Source organism: Lycium barbarum, chromosome 8 (assembly GCF_019175385.1).
Source record: "Lycium barbarum isolate Lr01 chromosome 8, ASM1917538v2, whole genome shotgun sequence".
NCBI lineage: Eukaryota > Viridiplantae > Streptophyta > Magnoliopsida > Solanales > Solanaceae > Lycium > Lycium barbarum.
Window position 1 is genome coordinate 101,859,177 of NC_083344.1, and position 5,867 is coordinate 101,865,043.

Sequence of the window (5,867 nt, forward strand, 5' to 3'; positions counted from 1 at the left end):
TTAAAAAAAAAATACACTGTTTAGGGTGTATTTGATTATTACATTTTCTCCTTGAAAATACAGAAATAAATAAAAAAACTACAAGCGAAATACAAATTACCACTGTATTTACATCAAAAAAAGAATTGAGGCCTAAAAGCAGCAACCACCGCCTCACAATTAGGGTTTCACATAGGGGCGCACACACACACATACGCACCTACACTTGTCTATTTAGACTGATATATTCACCTCTGCAGTCTCATTCATCCACGACTTCTTCTGTTCGTCCTTTGATTTTGGTGTTTAAGGTTTGAATATTTCATTATATGTTAGTGTTTTTTGAGTATTGAATTTGTAATTATTTACACCAGCGAGGAAGACATCTCAAGAATAGGAAGTGTAGTATGACACTTTAAACAACAGCGACGGCGCAGTTTTCACTCTTAACTCCCATCCACCGTTGACCAGTTTCTTCCCGTCCCTGTTCAACGGTCGGGATTTTGTGTATTTCTGCTCTGCCGTTATGTGTGTGATTTGTAACGGGTCTCTGAGGCTTTCCCCAGTTCTAATTTATTCTATTCTTCTAATTTCTTATTTATTCGGTCCGATGCTGCGTCGACGGTAGCAAAAATAAGCGATGACGAGGTGTTGGTGGTGGAGATGGAGGAGGGAAGGAGGGGTAAGGGAAAACGAGATTTGGGGTAGGAGAGGGAATGGAGAGAGAAAGAGAGGGTTGAGGGAGAAGATAGAATTAGAAGGTGAGAGAAATTTGTGAAATACGGGACATTAGTTACATTATGTAATTTAAGAAAATATTTTAGCTACGAAAAATAAATAAAATAAAAAAAAATTATTATTCATAAATAGATCTTACATATAACAAGTAACTTTTGCAAACTAAAAACACCCTACAGAATTTTAAACTTTTTGCAAATCATAACAGGCCCATATACTTCTATTCTTCATTGCCATGTTCTTTGTTTATGAGATGGAGTCCGCGACTTTTGTAGGACAAAAAAAAAAAAATTGAATCAAATTAATATAAAATATATATATATATATATATATATATATATATATATATAAAAGTAGATTTCAGGCACTAATTTAGTGCGAATTAGTGCGTGAAAGGACTAAACTGTAAAAATAAGAGTTTGGCCTTTCACGCACGAAATTTATGCGTGAATGAGCCTAACCCTTTTAAGGCTGTACAAAATCTGAATACATTCCAAGCCATCACTGTTCCAGATCTATACATAATAATAAAGAAAAGAATTACACAAAATAAGAATCAAAAGGGGGGTTTAATTTTGTTTTGTTAATTGAGAGTGTTTTATTTTGATTAATTTGGTTTTAATAATTTTTTATGGATTCCTAGTTGAGAAAAGTGGAATCCATGGTTGAGGAAGAGTGAAATGGTTGTGAGGAAGAAGGGAAACTGAGAAGCGGTGAAAGGGGTAAATTTGGAATTTCAACAGCGCCCATTGTATTGGGATGTTCGGTCAAGCTTGGCAAGTTCCCAACTGCTACTGATAGATGGTGTGTAATATTTTGTTGGGCTCATTCACGCACAAATTTCGTGTTTGAAAGGCCAAACTTTTATTTTTACAGTTTGGTCCTTTCACGCACTAAATTAGTGTGTGAAACCTACTTATGTTTTTTTTTTTTTTTGTTAGTTTGGTTCAACTTTTTTTTTTTGTCCTACAAAAGTTGCGAACTCTTATGAGATGGTAAAAGTTGGAGGGTAAATTGTCTAATAACCGCATTAGTAATAATTTACGATAAATGAATCATAACATCTGAATAAAAGTCAAGTCGTGGTTGGAAAAAGAAAATAGAAGGTCAAGTCGTGATTGGAAAAAGAAGTCGTGACACACATGCTAATGTGGAACACACGTACACCGGAAAAAAAAATTTAGTTAGTATAGGGAGATGTGGATTCAGGATTTAAACTTTATGGTTCAATTTTAAGATTATTAATAGCATTGGACTCATTATATCTTTTATACTTATGGGTTCATATCTATAATCTATTACAATTTTAGTAAATTTTTACACATAAATTTATGTTTTGAGTTAAAAATTAGGAGTTCAATTAAACTCATAATCATAACGCTACATACACCTGTACCGCAATGTTTGCCATGCCACCCCCATTGTAAAGGGTGGATCCGCCCCTGTGTACCACATATTATTAATACTAGTCTCTATGTTCGTTCGTTGCATAAATATATCTGGATAAATAATATGAAATGCGTATTTAAAAAAAATAAACTTTCAACTTATATATATTCTAAAAATAATTATCAAGTATTCCAATTTTATCCAAAATGAAATATTTTCCTTCAAAAATAATATAATTTTGAAGGGCATAAAAATCGATCAATATTATTGAATCAACATTTCACACATTTTGACCTATGTGCAATGCCATTAAATGTGTAATGGAAAGGGTAAAAAAATGTCCCTAACACATTGAAAATGGTTTAAACCTGCCCTCATCCACCTGTTGGACTCCTACTGCTCTTAACGTTAGTTTCAGGTTAAAAGTATCCCTCCTTCTACCTATTGACTCAAATTGCCCTTTACGGTTAAAAATATCCCTCATTTTAATGGAATTATAAGATGTCATACGTATAACTTTAATTAAATAGATGAAACTGATTTATTGGTCTACGTAGATATTAGACACAAGCCATAAGTAACCCAACCCATTCGAATTTATTATGTAGCTTAATTTAGTAATATTATGTTGTTAGTTAATTAGGAATTCAAAGCCTTAGATATTAAAAACAATTCAAAATTGTTATATTCATTTTACTCGTTGTCTTAAAATAAATACTTTAATTTAATGACTCTTACTTTATTTTTAACATCAAACATATGAGGGAAAAGGTAAACTAAGAACACCTAAGCTTATTAAAATGTGGTCTAATAATAATTATTACCTACTCATGTGCAAAGGAGCATATATTTTAATTAATAGATGTGATTTTCTAACTTAAATGAATAAGTTCATATTTAATGAAGTCGATAGTTCCTACTTCCTAGCAGTAATAGGATTGTCCCTAGAATATTACTAACGTGCTTTAAGGTTCATAGTTAGTTTTTTTTTTTTTTTTGGTTTAAGAAGTATGTTCTAAAAAATTAGGATTAGAGCTCATTAAAGGTATAAAAGTCGTTCAATATTTAAAGAATATTTTGGTCAATCAACATTTATATTCATACATTTAAAATAATATAGATGATATGATCTGTTAGAGGGGCAAAATCATGGACACCAATTTAGATGGTCGGAGGATTAAAAGTAGCTAGTTTTCACAACTGAACTACTGCTTGACGTAAGGCCTATAAAAGAGTTTAAATTTTGGATCTTCATCCAAATAGCCGGTCGAATTTACTATTTACTCTTTTTAGACTGTATACATACACAATACATTGATTTTACACAGTTATACACATATTATAACCGTAATACTCCCTCTGTCTCAATTTATGTGACATTTTTCGCTTCTCGAAATTCAAACTGCATAAACTTTGACCAACATTTTAAAATACATTTTTTCACCAAATTGAAATGAGAAAAGTTGCAACTTTATAGTACTTTTCATATAATTTTCAAATAGATAAATTTTAATATTAAAATATTGAGTTAATCTAATTCAATTTAGCTTTAAAGCTTAGTCAAATTGACTCTCGAAAAGCAAAAAGTGCCACAAAAATTGGGAACGCGCCGGGGGGGGGGGGGGGGGGGGGGAGTAATTATTTACAATAAATAAATCATAGCATTTGAATTTAAAGTCAAGTCGTGATTGGAATAAGATAAGTAATAGAAAAGTATAGCGCCAAACTGTTTACCCCGAATTTCGGGTAACAATTAGATTTGTGAGCGAGGTATAGGATAAGTGGATGAACTTTAATCTATGTGGTTGGTGTGAAGTGTCAATGGTTTTGTTTGTAGTTATATCTATATGTATACACATTTATGTTATATGTATGTGTAATATGATTGATGATTTATGCCAAATATATTAAGTAATATTGAAAGGATAAGCAAGCTAAGGAAGAACACCACAAAATCCGGCATCTTGAACCTCTTCGGGATCAGCTTTGGAGCCGCACTCGGAGGGAAAGACCTTTGAATGTATCTCTTTGAATTCGGCCTTTCAGAATCGGTGGAGCTCCCGGGATCTGATCCACCTGAGAGTTATATGTTTCCACCCTCTTCTCCGTTGAATCGACCCATTTTGTAAAGGTCTCGAGCATCTTCAGAACTTCGGTAGACGAACCGGCTCCGGATCCATTGCTCTTGACTATCCGTGCTTCGTCCCACCTTGGCTCGGTGACCCCTTTTGACTTTACCGAAGCTGCCTTGTCATTTTTGCTCTGAAGCTGAGCTATAGCAATCCCCTGTTCGGCTATGGCGGTCCTTTGTTCCTGCAACATTTCAAATATTAAATGTAATTTAATCTCATCCGGAGTATCCGGTGTTTTTCGGCCTTGAGCTTAGGACAAAGTAATTGAGTTATGAGTTTTCAAGGGATCGGTGGCCGGAAAGGCGGCAGTCTTCTAATTCACGGGATTCTGATGATTGAGGCCTTCTCTCGAGTTGACAGAATTTGGGTCGACTGGATCGGCAGGTAGGTTTCGTAACCCGCTGTTGTTCTCGTTTTCAGGTACTATCTCGTTGTTGTTTACATGACCGGAATGACCGCTGCTTGCCATTTCGTCCGATTTTTTTTTTTTTTTTGTGTGTGGAAATTTGCAAATTCTTCAATCAACAGGTGAAAAAAGGAAGCATCAAAGATTAAAGCACCACTATTATCCTAGCCCCACGGTGGGTGCCAAACTGTTTACCCCGAATTTCGGGTAACAATTAGATTTGTGAGCGAGGTATAGGATAAGTGGATGAACTTTAATCTATGTGGTTGGTGTGAAGTGTCAATGGTTTTGGTTGTAGTTATATCTATATGTATACACATTTATGCTATATGTATGTGTACTATAATTGATGATTTATGCCAAATATATTAAGTAATATTGAAAGGATAAGCAAGCTAAGGAAGAACACCACAAAATCCGGATCAATATCTTTGAGAGAGAGCTTTTAAATATTTGATGATTACAATATTGAGATATGAAAAGGAAGCTAACCTCAAAAAGGGGAGGAATGTCCTCTATTTATAGGCATGCTTTATGGGCCATAGATACAATAGAAAAAGTCTTTATGAATAAAAAACCCTAAAAAAAGATAAGGTTAATCCGTACAGTCTAACACCCGTACGGTCGTCAGCGCAAATGGCGGAATGGTTTCATGACGCGTGGCAACCTCACAACCGGTTATCCAGACCAACGGACACGCTGATTTAGGCTCGGTCTATCCGGACCAATGGACACGCTTATCTTGTTTCGGGTCAATTACATCCGGTCCGACACCCCCGATGTGGAGAAAAGATCGAACGTGCTCGTGCTCGTTTGGACTTATCTTCAGCTCCGGTCTCACCGGTCACACATTGACCCGATTTTTACGGTATACAATTATTTAGAAAAGTCTTCAGTTCTTTTCTTTCCTTAACTTAATTCCAACACGTTAGTATACTTTTCTATTACTTATCTTATTCCAATCACGACTTGAAATGTTGACTTTGGTAACTCTAAGCACGTTAGGCTAGTGCTTCTAGTTAAGAAATAGCCATACCAAAATTCCTCTAAATTCGTTGGAGGAATTTGGTTCTGTAAGATAGTCTCCATGAATATATATATCCTGCACGATAGGAACTTTCGGTCAAGTAGTATTGCTTCTTGTGGCTACAGCACACAGCTTATCATCTTCATACGAAACCTATTATTTGATAATTGAGTATTGTGTAACATGAACCACAGTA

At 34.8% G+C, this 5,867-nt stretch overlaps 1 non-coding gene across 1 annotated transcript; it reads left to right on the top strand.

Annotated features, from left to right (window-relative positions):
- Positions 1 to 347: 347 nt before the first annotated feature.
- LOC132608541 (small nucleolar RNA U49) lies at positions 348 to 412 on the top strand. The gene has a single exon (XR_009570451.1). It is a non-coding gene; the product is annotated as a small nucleolar RNA U49 (small nucleolar RNA).
- The last annotated feature ends 5,455 nt before the right edge of the window (positions 413 to 5,867 follow it).